Source organism: Anolis sagrei, chromosome 2 (assembly GCF_037176765.1).
Source record: "Anolis sagrei isolate rAnoSag1 chromosome 2, rAnoSag1.mat, whole genome shotgun sequence".
Lineage (NCBI taxonomy): Eukaryota > Metazoa > Chordata > Lepidosauria > Squamata > Dactyloidae > Anolis > Anolis sagrei.
This window is the reverse complement of record NC_090022.1, coordinates 177,159,111-177,174,894: the sequence shown is the minus strand read 5'-3', so window position 1 is coordinate 177,174,894 and position 15,784 is coordinate 177,159,111. Positions and strand designations below refer to the sequence as shown.

At 44.0% G+C, this 15,784-nt stretch overlaps 1 protein-coding gene across 1 annotated transcript in view; it reads right to left on the bottom strand.

The window, feature by feature from the left end:
• BGN (biglycan) overlaps positions 1–15,552 on the bottom strand; it is an 82,232-nt gene extending 66,680 nt beyond the window's left edge. The window contains exon 1 of the mRNA XM_060763178.2: positions 15,225–15,552. The gene's annotated coding sequence lies outside the window, so the exon portion shown is untranslated. The remainder of the gene's footprint in view (positions 1–15,224) is intronic.
• Positions 15,553–15,784: the final 232 nt, after the last annotated feature.

Below are 15,784 nucleotides of genomic sequence, written 5' to 3'. Positions count from 1 at the left end.
GCAGAGGAAAAAAACTGCCTAAGTTCAGACCCAAATGTGGAACAGATTCACCTCCCCACTGAACCGGGGAAAAAAATCCTCTGAGGGTTTGGCCTCAGAAAGCAAAATATATTGTACTATCCCTATGTTTGTTGTTGTCCATTCGTTCAATGATTTCCGACTTTTCGTGACCTCATGGACCAGCCCACACCAAAGCTCCCTGTTGGTTGTCACCACCCCCAGCTCTTTCAAGGTCAATCCAGTCACTTCAAGGATGCCATCCATCCATCTTGCATTGGTCGGCCCCTCTTCCTTTTTCCTTCCATTTTCTCCAGCATAATTGTCTTCTCTAAGCTTTCCTTTCTTCTCATGATGTGGCCAAAGTACTTCATCTTGGCCTCCAATGAGCAGTCGGGTTTTATTTCCTGAAGTATGAACTGGTTGGATCTTCTGGCGGTCCAAGGCACTCTCAGAACTTTCCTCCAGCACCACAGTTCAAAAGCATCTATATTCCTTCACTCAGCCTCCCCTATTGTCCAGCTCTCACATCCATTCCTATGTTTACTATACTATTTTTGTTTATTTAGCCCATTTGTATACTCCTACACTTAAGATCACTACTGACCGAAGTGAGCTTCCAACCTTTGTGTAGCTTGCTGTCGACCTTTACAGCCCAAAAGACAGTTGCATCTGTCAAGTTGGAAATTTAGGTACTGCTTGTGTGGAGGAGCTAATTTAACTAATTTACGACGCCATAAAATCTCCAGCAAGAAAGCAAAAAAGAATGAGGAAGTACTCAATCAGTGTCACAAATGGATGGTGAAGTGACAACTCCCCTGGTGGCCAGAATACCCTCATGAAAGCTGGAAGTTAAAAAGCCTCTGTGTGTCTATATATGTTGTGTGTCTATGGTATTGAGTGTTTGCCATGTATATGTACATTGTAATCCGCCCTAAGTCCCCTGCGAGCTGAGAAGGGTGGGGTATAAATACTGTAAATAAATATGCAACAGAATTTGAATTTTTTTCTGCTTTGAAAGTGTTATTTCCTGTTTAACTGTGCAGTACTTACTTTGAGGGCCTTCTACACAGGCCTCAAAATCCAAGAAAAATTGGAATAAAAGGGGATGACTAGATGGTTCTTGCTGAAAATGCTCACTTAATCACATTATCATCCGAAAAAAATGAGAAAAAGCATAAAGGCATCAAGAGGGTGAGGAGAGAATAACAAGAAATCTACTTGTGTGCACATTCATATATCCACACTGGTGATAATAATAATAATAATAATAATAATAATAATAATAATAATCTTTATTTGTACCCCACCACCATCTCCCCCAACGGGGACTCGGGGCAGCTTACTCGGGGCGGTGTTAATGAGGCCCAGCGTATCTTGGAGAGTCAATAAAAAATTGAAATAAATCTTCTAGTAGATGTCCTATGTTCATCTTGTGGATTTCTAAAATCCACTACAAACAAATATTTCAAGATACCAGGGGTCTATTTGTTGGGATTGACAGCACTATCAGAATATCAAGGCAAAAAAAATCCCACAATATCTGTTTTGAACAGTTATCTGAGTCCACACTCAGATAATGTGGGATTTCCTGCCTTGATATTCTGAAATATAGGGCTGTGTGGAAGGGCTCAAGGTCAAACATGGTGCTGTCAGTCCCAACAAATAGACCCCTGGTATCCTGAAAGGGCCCCTTGCTTTCAGGTACAGTGTTTTTTAAACCCACTCCTTCGTCCTGCATTATGAGGCTGTGTGGAAGGGCCCTGAAAGTAGTTGTTATACTCCAGAAACTTTGTTTTTGTGGTTGCCACAAACTATGTTGAATTGGTTGAAACTCCGTGAGAAATTAATTAAAAAACTATAGCAAAATGTACTGCAAAATGTCCCACAAAATCGCCTTTGCAGTTTAATAAACTTTTCCCATGTTTTTATGATAGAACCAATTAGGAAATAATATTTATATCCCCGGAACAAAAATCATGTTAGGGCCTAGCTTTTTAATTTTAAACAAATTTTTAAACTAACTTAATGTATTATTCTTATGTAATCACAGTTTGTTTTATCTTGCATGTAGGGCATCGAATTGTGCCGGCTATAAGCCACCCTGAGTCCCCCTACGGCGGGTTGAGAAGGGTGGGGTGCAAATATTTGAAATAAAGAAATAAATAAAATTTTCACATCCAGAAAAAACAGTCACTTTCTTATTGTATTTTATCTTCTTATTTCAAGCTGCTTTGGTAGGCACAAGAGCCAGGCCGGGAGAAAAAAAAGTGGCTGTTCCGTCCGGCAGACTGACTCTCTTGAGCCAGCCTCAGACACATGAATGATGGTTTTCCTTGTAAGAGAGAGGAGCAGCTTCCCGTAAAAAGCGGTTCTCCGCTGAGGCCTCTGCAGCCAACAATTACAGGAGGCAAGCATCTCTGCCGAAGCGCTTCACATCCCTTCCAAACCCACAGCCCCCTGGAGCCCACAATAGCAGCCTTTATATCCCGGGGCCCAAGTGTTTGCGATTACAGGCCGGGTCACACCCAGTTCTCTGTTCCAGTTTGGGAGCAGACACTGGGGCTGGTGGAAAACGTTCCCTCCTCCCTGGCAGCTGGCTTCGCTCGTGCGGCACCAGGCAGAGAGGTAGAAACAGCAGTGGGGCCATCTAACACAGCCTGAACTTACATTTCACATACATTATGTGTTAGAGAGTGAGTAAGGAATTGCACTGTAGGAATGGGAAGAACAGGGCACACACTGCTAGGCTGTCCCAAGACATTTTGGTCCCTGATGCCCACTCCCAGTGCGTAATATGGGGCACAATGTCTTCCACAAGCCTCACAAAAACGAGAGAGAGAGAAGGAACCTCTCAAAACATTATGTTATGTGCCTTCAAGGTAATTCCCATCTAATGGCAACACTGCATAGGATTTTTTTTAGGGAAGGGATACTTGAGATGTAGTTTGTTCTCTAAAGCAGACATGGACAAAAGGAGTGTGACCCTGCTGGTTCTCTTGGACATCTCTGCGGCTTTCGATATCATCAACCATGGTATCCTTCTGGGTTGGCTCTCTGGGACTTGGGGGCATGGCTTTGCTTTGGCTCTAGTCCTTCCTGGAAGGTCGCTCCCAGTTGGTGAAGGTGGGAGACACCTGCTCAGACCCCTGTCCTTTGACCATAGGGGTCCCACAGGGTTCCATCTTGTCCCCCATGCTCTTTAACATCTATATGAAACCGCTGGGTGAGGTCATCCGGAGTTATGAAGTTTGGTGCCATCTCTATACAGATGATGCCCAGCTCTATTACTCTTTTCCACCTTACTCCAAGGAAGCCCCTCAGTTACTGGACAAGTGCCTGGACAAGTGCCTGGCCACTGTGACAGTCTGGAAGAGGACGAATAATTTGAAGATTAATCCTTACAGGTCAATTACAGGCCGGATCGAGGTATAGGGTGGCAACCTGTGCTCGATGGGATTGCGCTCCCCCTGAAGACACAGGTCCACATCTTTGGGGGTCCCCCTAGACTCAGCGCTAACACTTAAAGCACAGACGTCAGCGGTGCTGGGGGGGCCTTTGCACAATTGAAGCTCATGTGCCAGCTGCGACCATACAACATGAAGTTTGGCCACGGTGGTCCATGCCTTCGTTACCTCTAGATTGGACTATTGCAATGTGCTCTACATGGAGCTGCCCTTGAAGACAGCCTGGAAACTTTAATTGGTCCAACAAGCAGCAGCCAGGTTACTAACTGTCAGTCTTTAGGAAGAGTATGAAAACTTGGCTATTCCAGTGTGCCATCAATTAATGAACAATAATCCCCAATCTTGACCAAATACTGCATAAAATGTCCTGGGAAGCACTTTACCCGATCTTCTAGTGGAATTAAACCTCACTTTCATCCCTCTGATCCTTTGTCTAGATCGGGGGTCCTCAAACTTTTGAAACAGAGGTCCAGGCCACAGTCCCTCAAACTGTTGGAGGGCCGGATTATAATTTGAAAAAAGCATGAATGAATTCCTATGCACACTGCACATATCTTATTTGTCATGCAAAAAAAAAACACTTTAAGACAATGCAATAATTAAAATTAAGAACAATTTTAACAAATATAAACTTATTAATATTTCAATGGGAAGTGTGGGCTTGCTTTTGGTTGATGAGATAGGATTGTTGTTGCTGTTGTGTGCTTTCAAGTCATTTCTGACAAGTTGACCCTGAGCGAGGGCCGGGTGAATGACCTCGGAGGGCCGCATTCGGCCCTCGGGCCTTAGTTTGAGGACCCCTGGTCTAGATACACAATTTGGCCTGCTTACCCAGTGTTTAAACTTTTAATCCTTGTAACTCGCCCTGCCCAATTACTGTGTTGGTGTGTTTATTTATTATTATTATTATTAAAATTTTAATTATATTTTACTGTTTGTATTTTATGTTGTATATTTGCTTTGCTGTAGTGTTCGGCTTAGCCTCGTGTAAGCCACCCCAAGTCCCCTTGGGGAGATGGTGGTGGGGTATATTATTATTATTATTATTGTTGTTGTTGTTGTCGTTGTTGTTATTATTATTATTATTATTATTATTATTATTATTATTATAGCATTACAGCACATTAAATTGAGTTTTTGACTATACAGAGATTGATGCTGCAAGTGGTACAGATTTCAGGGAAGGAGATATTGGGATTACTGTCCCTTGTGGCAAGTTATGGGAACTGCAGCTTTGGAGCTAATTCATTTCTACCCTGGTTATACTACTAGACAAAGTGTTCCCAGGCTATGGATGTGCTTCTGCCTATCCAAGATGGCTTGTCTGGATTAGGGCTTCCTGTCTGGATTATGGTCTTGTCTGGGCAGCTGAACAATTTTCCTGGCTTAAGTGTTTTCCATGGCTGTGGCAGTTGCCAACCACTTAGGCCTGGCGACAGCACGTTGCACTGTTGAAATTCACATCAAGGGCAATACTACTCAGTATAGAGTACCATGGCTGATTGCAGGCAGCCTTAAGCTTAATACACACTTCAGGCTGTGTACTACTACACCAGATCTCATCTGATCTTGCAAGCTAAGAAAGATCAGCTCCAGCTAGTGCTTGGATGGGAGACTGCAAACAATTCCAGGTTTCGTTTTGGTTTTTTTTAGCCGAGGAGCCCCCAGTGGCACAGTGGGTTAAACTCCTGTGCCGACAGGACTGAAGACCAACAGGTCACAGGTTCGAATCCAGGGAGAGAACGGATGAGCTCCCTCTATCAGCTCCAGCTCCTCATGCGGGGACACGAGAGAAGCCTTCCACAAGGATGATAAAACATCAAATAATCCGGGCATCCCCTGGCCAACGTCCTTGCACACAGCAAATTCTCTCACACCAGAAACGACTTGCAGTTTCTCAAGTCGCTCCTGACATGACAAAAAAAAAACAAACTCCTTAGCCGGAGGAGTGCAGGCTAACAATAACCCCTTCTACCTATAATAAACAGAGAATATCCACTAAACCAGTGGTTCCAAATCTGTGGGTTCCCAGATGTTTTGGCCTTCAACTCCCAGAAATCCTAAACTAGCTGGAATTTCTGGGAGTTGTAGGCCAAAACACTTGGGAGCCCACAGGTTGAGAATCACTGCATTAAAGGGTGAAATGATGGAACAGCTACATAGTGTACATTACACCCCCATGATATCCATACTCCGAAAGGCTTTCCCCCTGAAAGTGTTTGTGAGCCTCTCTAGAGCCTCCATGCCACCGAATAGGTCCTCCAGTGCTAGTCGATAGTATCCTTCCAGTCCCAAGTACAGCCAAAATATATACTATCTGTGACTTCAGAGCACCTTAGAAAGTACCCCTGCAAATATGGGGGGCAAATTCTGTGTCAGCCGAGATCACATTCAAGTTCTGATACTCTTTCTGTTTCCCCAAACATCACAGTGAAGCTTACAGCCTCCTCTCCAGTGACAGACATTGGGACTCAGCCAGATTCTGCTTTCCATGAAACCAAAGTATGAGCCCAGACTCCAAGTCATCAGTGCACCACCCAAGGTAAGGTATCAGAAGCTGCATTTTCAAATTCATTTGGCTGCCATCCCTACCAAGCATCCATCCAGGGACGGAGATTTATTTTGAATGGCAAACTCAGTGAAACAACACCAAACAACATAGATATGCAGGGAAGTAGACTCCAAGAAAAAAAAAATGTGTGCTTCTACGAACAACAGATTTTTGAACAAAATTAGAAACACTTAGAATCATAGAATAATACAGTTGGAAGAGACCTCATGGACCATCCAATCCAACCTCCTGCCAAGAAGCAGGAATATTGCATTCAAAGCACCCCCGACAGATGGACATCCAGCCTCTGTTTAAAAGCTTCCAAAGAAGGAGCCCCCACCACACTCCGGGGCAGAGAGTTCCACTGCTGAATGGCTCTCACAGTCAGGAAGTTCTTCCTAATGTTCAGATGGAATCTCCTTTCTTGTAGTTTGAAGCCATTGTTCCGCATCCTAGTCTCCAGGGAAGCAGAAAACAAACTCAGGCGGTGTTGAATTTCAGTGTCACTGTTGACTTTTGTGGAGCAGTGGCTGCCAAGGTAGCGGAAATGGTCAACATTTTCTAATATTACACCATTAAGCTGTATTTCTGGCATTGGAGAGAGATTGGCCAGTGGCTGCTGGGAGACCACTTTGGTTTTCTCGATGTTTAATGACAGGCCGAGCTTCTCGTATGCTTCTGCGAAGGTGTTTAGAGTGGCTTGTAGGTCTTCTTCTGAATTCCATGATATGAACCTTTGGTAGCTAACAACCGTCAACATTAGTCAGATTAGCACAGATAAACTGACCTGGTTCAAGTATTTCTCAAGACTACTGACTACAATACTCTGCAGTGGATGATGGGCTATAGTTGGATTAATTTTTTTGTGTATTGCAATGAATAGTTTTCAGTGTGATGGAGCAGGGAGCTGAATGTGGGACTAAGTAACCGAGCAAAGGCTTGGCCAACAGCACAATCCGACCTAATCAAAAACCATTAGACTAAAATCAACCAAAATGGGAGACATAAAAGAGGAGGTGGACAGGAAGAGGTGGCTGAATGCCACGTGCCGTGGTTTAAAGGAGCCTATGTGGCTTTGACAACTGTGGCTGTGAGGAGCCAAGCTGGTGATTGCAAGGCCTGCCATGGGCCATGACTGCCAACTCAGCAACCAGCATGCCAAGGAAACCACGGGGCCGCAAGGCAGGAGCTTGGCACAGTGAGGTGGACCTGGTGTGTGTTTATGCGTGTGTATTTTCCCCCATTCCTTCCTACCCAAGCCTTCTGGACCTTTTCTTACAGGAATGGATGCAAAATCTTGAGGGACTCTCAGCATGGACCCACTTTGTCTTTCTTCATCTGACCCACTTCATCACTCCGCCCTTGTAAAACTCTGCCCAGCGGTTCCCCATGAGGGTTGCCAGCACTTCTATATCAAACACCTTTAATTAAATTGGGAATTTCTCCTTCTATGTAGACATTGGATCTAGCATCTGTTCTTCTGCAAGGTTCTCTAAAGGGACTGCTTTTGCTTAAACTCACGAGAGTTGTGCTTTCTGACACCCCCCCCCCCCACACACACACACACACACATCCTTTTAGGGCAGTGTTTCTCAACCTGGGGGTCGGGACCCCTGGGGGGGGGGTCACAAGGGCGTGTCAGAGGAGTCGTCAAAGACCATCAGAAAACCAGTATTTTCTGTTAGTCATGTGGGTTCTGTGGGGGAAATTTGCCCCAGTTCTGTCGTTGGTGGGGTTCAGCATGCTCTTTGATTGTAGGTGAACTATAAATCCCAGTAACTACAACTCCCTATTTCCCCCCAAACTCCATCTGTGTTCATATTTGGGCATATGGAATATTTGTGCCAAGTTTGGTCCAGATCCATCATTGTTTGAGTCCACAGTGCTCTCTGGTTGTAGGTGAACTACAACTCCCAAACTCAAGGTCAATGTCCACCAAACCCTTCCAGTATTTTCTGTTGGTCATGAGAGTTCTGTGTGTCAAGTATGTTTCAGTTCAATTGCTGGTGGAGTTCAGAATGCTCTTTGATTGTAGGTTAACTATAAATCCCTGCAACTACACCTCCCAAATGACAAAATCAGTCCATCCCGCCCAGAGGCGGCCCTAGGTAATTTTCAATGGTAAGCAAACAGTATTTTGGCGCCCCCCCCCAAAAAAAACCAATCACTGGGGGTTCTGTGTGGGGGTTCTGTGTGCCATATTTGGTTCAATTCCATCATTGGTGGAGTTCAGAATGCTCTTTGATTGTAAGTGAACTATACATCCCAGTAACTACAACTCGCATATGTCAAGGTCTATTTTCCCCCAAGAGCACCTCAAGAGCACCCCTAGGCAAAATCAACTCTACTGCGAATGCTTACTTTGCGTAATGGTTGAGCCGCCCCTGGTCCCGCCCAACCCCACTAGTATTCAAATTTGGACGTGTCAGGTATTTGTGCCAAATTTGGTCCAGTGGATGAAAATACAGCCTGTATATCAAATTTACAGTTATGAAGTATCAACGAAAATAATTTTATGGTTGGGGGTCACCACAATATGAGGAACTGTATTAGGGGGTCTCGGCATTAGGAAAGTTGAGAACCACTGTTTTAGGGCCTCCTTATATAACTGCTTCCAAGGGTGGGAATATAGGATGCTCCTGGAAATGTTTCTGGATTTGCTGTTCCAGGTTTGCAAACATTTACCCTGGCTATGAATGAAAAACTCTTCCAGACTGCCACGCTCAGGTTTCCTGCTCACTCTGGACAAACACCGGGCAGAAGAGTGCGCTACTTCATCTAACCAACATCTGGGCTTCAGTCAAGAAACGCACTGCTGGGACTGTTTGACCACAGGATTAGATCTCCGTTTTCCCAGAAGTAATCTGAGACGGGACAAGGGGTTTCCAAGGGGGTTTGTGGGTGGGTTGTGCAATCCATTTGTCAACAGCAGGGGAAGCAGGAGAAAAAGAAATGCTTCCGAGAAACTTACAAAAACTGCTGAAAGGATGTGCAGTTTGGGGATGGGGAAGGAAAGGAGCTGGACTGGATCAAAGGACAAGAAAATGGAAAGGAGATGGGTCCAGAGAAGATAAAGCAAAACAACGTCCTTAAAAACAGTCCCATGATTCATTAAAGGATGTTGTTCTTACAAAATGTGCGGGGCAGCTGATATATATTTACAAAGGAATTAAAAAAGATACGCATAAGGAGAAGAATCTGCTGGCAACCATAAGACTTTTAAGTGTGAAGCCTCCATTCTGAGAGTAGAGCTCTGTGAATATGAGGCACCAAGGGGCAAACTTCTAAGGGAACTGGTTGACTTTTACCCTACTTCTGGTTGACTTTTACTCTACTACTGGTTTTGACCTACTGTATAAAGCTCTATACGGTTCAGGCCCAGCTTACTTCTCCGAACACATCTGCCCCTATGTCCCACCTCGCAATTTAAGATCATCCGAGGAGGCCCTGTTCTCGCTCCCGTCAACAGCGCAAATGTGGCTGGCGGGGACGAGGAGCAGGACCTTCTCGGCTGTGGCCCCCCGCCTATGGAACACACTCCCAAAGGAGGTAAGATCTGCTCCCTTGCTCCTGACCTTTAGAAAGAAAATTAAAATCATGGTTCTGGGACCACGTCTTCGGACAATAGATGTATGCAGCTTTTAGTGGGACAAGGACTGGAACGGCGACTCGACTGATGAGATTGTTTTATGGTTTTAATAACTGTTTTGATATTTGATGATGTACTGTTTTTAATATGATTTATGTTTAAAGTGTGGTTTTACTATTGTAGTTGTAAGGCATTGAATTTTTGCCATTATCTATGTGTAAACTGCTTTGAGTCCCTCTAGGGGTGAGAAAAGCTGTATATAAATACTGCAAATAAATAAATAAATACTTCCCACAGGCATTTGGATGATGACAAGATGTTGCTTAGATATCGCCTTGTCCAAACTTGGGAAAACTTGATTTTTCTGGACTACAACTCTCAGATTCTCCACATCGTATAAAGTCATTGGCTACATTAGTTGAAGGGGAACCTGGACACTGAAGTTCCCAAAAATGCATCATTCCCAAGCTCTGCTAATTAGATTTTTTTTTTTTACAACACACTTTTGTTGGGCCAAGTTAAAGCTGAGGAGGCTGGCTGGATTCAGTTAGCCAGGCCAGTTATATGCCACAATACCACAGGAGCACAGAAATAGCCTGCGGGATTCAGCTTCCAATTGTCTCTGCCCAAATGTGTATCTCAGTCAGAGCTTGGAAATGCTCTTTAACTACAACTTCCAGAATTCCTCAGCCTGGATGGTGATTGGTAATGGCATTCTAAGCCCTAATCCTAATAGAATCATAGAGTTGGAAGAGACCTCATGGGCCATCCAGTCCAACCCCCTGCCAAGAAGCAGAAAAATTGCATTCAAAGCACCCCCAAAAGATGGCCATCCAGCCTCTGTATAGAATCATAGAATAGTATGGTGGGAGAGCAATTCACATAACCTTGAATTAAGAAGGTGCAATATAATTCCTTTTCGGAAGCGCCAATAAAAAGCCTATGAAATGCATGGGATTGCTGTAAGTCGAGTTAATTAACTTGATAGCACATGCAACTAACTTGAAGGCACAAACATATACGCTAACAGATCAAAGTAGTATAAAGCCCATGAAGTGCATGGGGTCGCTGTAAGTCGACAGTAAACTAACTTGATGACCAGGCATGTAGCGGGGGGGGGGGGGGGGGGGCTTGAGGGGCTTCAGCCCCCCCCCCCCCCCAAATTCTCAGGGTGGTCTGTGAGAAGGCCTTACTGGTACATTATTTAAACTGTTATGTTTATTCATATCATGATCTGATCACCATGATCAATATATCCCATATGCATGGGGGTATTAGGGTAAAGATACAAAAGGTTTGCTAGGGTAGATCCTCAGCCCCCCCCCCCCAAACCAAACTCAGTCCCCCTGAATCAAACTCAGCCCCCCCAAATCAAACTCAGCACACACACACCCTCCCCCGACTCAAACTCAGCACCCCCCGAATCAAAATCCTGGCTACGGGCCTGTTGATGACACATACAACTAACTTGAAGGCACATATACACACCCTAAAAAAGACAAGTAGCATAATGATCTGAGTGTCAGAGTAGGACACTTGGAAACCAGAGTTGGAATTCTCACTTGGCTATAGAAACCCATTGAGTTATCTTGGGCAGGTCACACTTTCTCAGCCTCAGAGGCAGGCAAAGTCAAACCTCTGCTAAACAAATCTTGCCAAGAAAACCTTATGACAGATCTTCCTGAGGGTCCTTCCAGACAGATCCTATATCCCAGGATCCGATCCCAGGTTTTCTGCTTTAAACTGGATGATATGAGTTCGCACTTCCAGATAATCTGGAATAAACAGAAAACCTGGGATATAGAATCTGTCTAGAATGAGCTTTAGGACCTTTTCACATAGCCATATAATCCATAGTATCAAGGCAGAAAATCTCACAATATTTGCTTTGAACTGGGTTATCTGAGTCCCCACTGCCATATATCCCAGTTCAAAGCAGACATTGTGGGGTTTTCTGCCATTATATTCTGGGTTATATGACTGTGTGGAAGGGCCCTTAGTGTCACCTGAGGTCAGAAACAACCCAAAGGCACACAACAACAGATCAGAAAGAGATGAATGTTTTCCTTGCCAGTTTTTCCTTGGGCACAAACTGGCATGGAGACACAGAAGATGTATTCCACATACTGCCAGGAGAGAATTGGTCATAATCGCCCAGACAGTTCACACATTCACATTTGGCTCAGCAAATATGTGACGAGGGAAGGTGGACAGAAGAGAACGGGGGCAGAAATAGGATGTTTTTTTCCTCCCCTTTTGTCTTTGCTTTGTTTGTTTTAAAACCACAAACCGTAAGAGGAAATTACATAAGTTGGGGGTAGAAATATTGGATATATTATGCAAGGTTGAGGATGATGAGACCAATGACCAGGGCATGTCAAACAAACTGTGGGGTCTGAGGTATCATGCGTCCACCCTCTAAAAAGTGGCACATTTCCCTTCCATTCAGACTCTGGGCCCTTCCACACAGCCCTATATCCCAGAATATCAAGGCAGAAAATCTCACAATATCTGTTTTGAACTGGGTTATCTGAGTCCACATGTCAATTTTATTTCTCTAAACTCTTCCATAATCATTTCCTTCTTCATCCCAACCTTTATCCAATTCCCTATTTTGTCTAATTTTTTCCCTTAACTTTTTATCCATTTTTTTTAAATGAAATTTCTTTTTTATTATAATTGGGGATATTATTGAACCATCTGGAGCTCCCGGTGGCACAGTGGGTTAAAGCGCTGAGCTGCTGAGCTTGTTGACCCAAAGGTCGCAGGTTCGATTCCAGGGAGCGGTGTGAGCTTCCGCTGTCAGCCCCAGCTTCTGCCAACCTAGCAATTCGAAAACATGCAAATGTGTGTCTATATGTAAGTTATATTAAATGTATTGTTTTATTTGCTTATTGCCTTGTTGTTTTTACTGATGTGTTGTTGGGCTTGGTGTCGGGTTTTACAACGTATTTCAATGTAATATAGCTGAGTCATGCACTGCTAATGGAAATGCTGAGTCATGCATTAACTGTATATAGAGCTTCATTTGAGGAATGTGTTCTGGCCTAGTCCAGGTGATTGTGAATGATGTAATCCTGGGTCTGAGTTAAGTTAATGAGTTGGGAACCAATCAGAGATTGCTATGTGTAATTCTATAGAATTGTATATAAGGAAGTCATGTACAGTGTATATTTCTCTTTGTGCTGTGATGTTGTTTGGCGGAGGCTATATGTAATTAAAAGAACCTCTCTGCTAAGACAAGATATAACTGTGCTGTGGTAAGTCTGTAATATCATCTAGACTGGGGAAAAGACAATGGTAAAATTGACAATGGCCGGGCATGTGCTCAAGTGTATGTTAAAGGGTCCAGAGTGACTGCAGGCTGTGGAAGCAGTTGACTGGAAATACTGTGCAGGAAGAAGCTACTGGAACGCGCTGAAGTTGTGCAACTGATCTGCTGCTGAATTGTGAAGTTAATCTCAACACTTGGCCTCATGTAAGCCGCTCCAAGTCCCCTTGGGGAGATGGTGGCGGGGTATAAATAAAGTATTATTATTATTATTATTATTATTATTATTATTATGTGAGTAGATCAATAGGTACTGCTCCAACGGGAAGGGAACGGCACTCCATGCAGTCATGCCGGCCACATGACCTTGGAGGTGTCTATGGACAAAGCCGGCTCTTTGGCTTAGAAATTGAGGTGAGCACCACACCCCAGAGTCGAACATGACTGGACTTAATGCCAGGGGACAACCTTTGAACCATCCGCTATTAACATACTCCTATATTTGTTCCATACTTCTAATATATTGCTCAACATTGGGTTTCTAATTTCCCAGCCAGTTGTTAGGAATTGTGGGAGTTGAAGTCCAAAACACCCAGAGGGCGGAAATTTGCCCATGCCTGATATAGATGCACCCAAGATCATGAAACAAAAACACCAACTGTACATTTAGGGCTGAGATCATCAGAAATCATCAGATTTACCCATTTCTATAAAATGCCCTTCCAATGTGAATAAAACAAGTAGTTAAACATGGGAACCTTGAGGCTTTCCAAAGGAAGAAGTGAGAAAGCAAACCCGAAAGCCCCACTCGCCTGTTCTCAGAGTGTCGGGCAGCTGCCAAGCAGATGAAAGGACCAAAGGGAAACCTGAGAACAAGGGAGTTGGAAGAGCAAGCTGTTAACAGCCCAATTCTCATCATTTTGTGGGAAAGGGGAGCGGAATGGAGCAAAGTGACAGCCACAATTCCCCCATAAAACACAGAGGGACATGTCCCTGTGTGAGCAAGAGAGATTTATTATTTCCTATCCAGACAGAAAAGGAAATTTAAAAAGGAAACAAAGTATAGTATACAGTATATACAGATATGCCTATAAACTGGAGTTGTAAAGCCAAAAAAGGAAGTCGTAATCAATGGGATTAAAGAGGGGGAAACTAAGTTAAAAGCCACTGATGTAAAGAAGATGTAAGGAGATGGACAGAGGCTGTGATGTATTGTCGAAGGCTTTCATGGCCAGAATCACTGGGTTGTTGTAGGTTTTTTTGGGCTATATGGCCATGGTCTAGAGGCATTCTCTCCTGACGTTTCGCCTGCATCTATGGCAAGCATCCCCAGAGGTAGTAAGGTCTGTTTTCCTAGTTCCAAAAGACCCCACTACCTCTGAGGATGCTTGCCATAGATGCAGGCGAAATGTCAGGAGATAATGCCTCTAGACCAGGGTTTCTCAACCTTCCTAATGCCGCGACCCCTTAATCGGGTTCCTCAAGTTGTGGTGACCCCCCAACCATAAAATTATTTTTGTTGCTCCTTCATAACTGTAATTTTGCTACTGTTATGAATCATAATGTAAATATCTGATACACAGGATGTATCTTCATTCACTGGACCAAATTTGGCACAAATACCCGATACACCCAAATTTGAATACTGGTGAGGTTGGGGGATTGATTTTGTCACTTGGGAGTTGTAGTTGCTGTGATATATAGTTCACCTACAATCAAAGATCATTCTGAACTCCACCAACAATGGAACTGAACCAAACTTGGCACACGGAACTCCCATTACTAATAGAAAATACTGGAAGGGTTTGGAGGACATTGACCTTGAGTTTTGGAGTTGTAGTTCACTTACATCCAGAGAGCACTGTGGACTCAAATGATGATGGATCTGGCCTTGGCACAAATACTCAATGTGCCCAAATCTGAACACTGGTGGAGCTTGGGGGGAAATAGAGCTTGACATTTCGGAGTTAGAATTGGGCTAAACTTCCCACACAGAACCCCCATGACCAACAGAAAATACTGTGTTTTCTGATGGTCTTTGGTGACCCCTCTGGAACCCCCTGGCGACCCCCTTAGGGGTCCCGATCCCCAGGTTGAGAAACACTGCTCTAGACCATGGCCATATAGCCCGAAAAAACCTACAACAACCCAGAGGTTGTGATGTTTAGAGCAAGGAAATATTTGCATGTAAGTAGTCTAGCAATCCAAATTCCTGGGTTCCTTTATCACAGCTAAGTGGTGAACTTAACTCATCCACCACAAAAGCAGTCCAAAGAAGGATTTTGTAAAATACACTGAGAAGAAAAGGGGAAAAATGCAGAATGTAAAGAGAGAAAGAAAAAAATGTACCTTCTGGGTCAGGTTTGTGTCCTTGGAATCTTCACCTGGGACTGACTTGTTTCCTTAACCACCAGCCGCCTAGTCTCTTCTTGCTGTCTTTAAATCCCCTTCTTTCCTTTTTTTCTTCTCTTCCTCCACTCAGTTTCTCTTCTTCCTTTCTGCCAGCAGACTGAAGCTGGAAGTGTGTGTTTCAAGCCCTTCTCAGGACTGGAGGAGGCTGTGCTCCACTGGAAGGAACTGAGAGGGATTGACTTCCCTTGGAGGCAAGCTGGTTTCAATGAGGTAAAGAAGTCTCTCTCTCTCTTTCTCTCTCTCTCTCCAAACACACACAAACTCCAGAAAAAAATGACTTCAGGGGCTGAACCGTCATGTGGTTTCCATCAACCACCTGCCAAAAGGAGAGAAGGAGGGGAAAAAAATAAGAGAAAGAGGAGGGGGGGAAAGCCACCCAACAACCACAAAGATGGATGGTTTTACCCAATTACTCTCTTCTTGTCCAATGCCAGCTTTTCCCAAGAGTTCAGAGCAGTCCCAGGAGTGGGTTGGAAGAAAAGTAAGAAAACAACTAC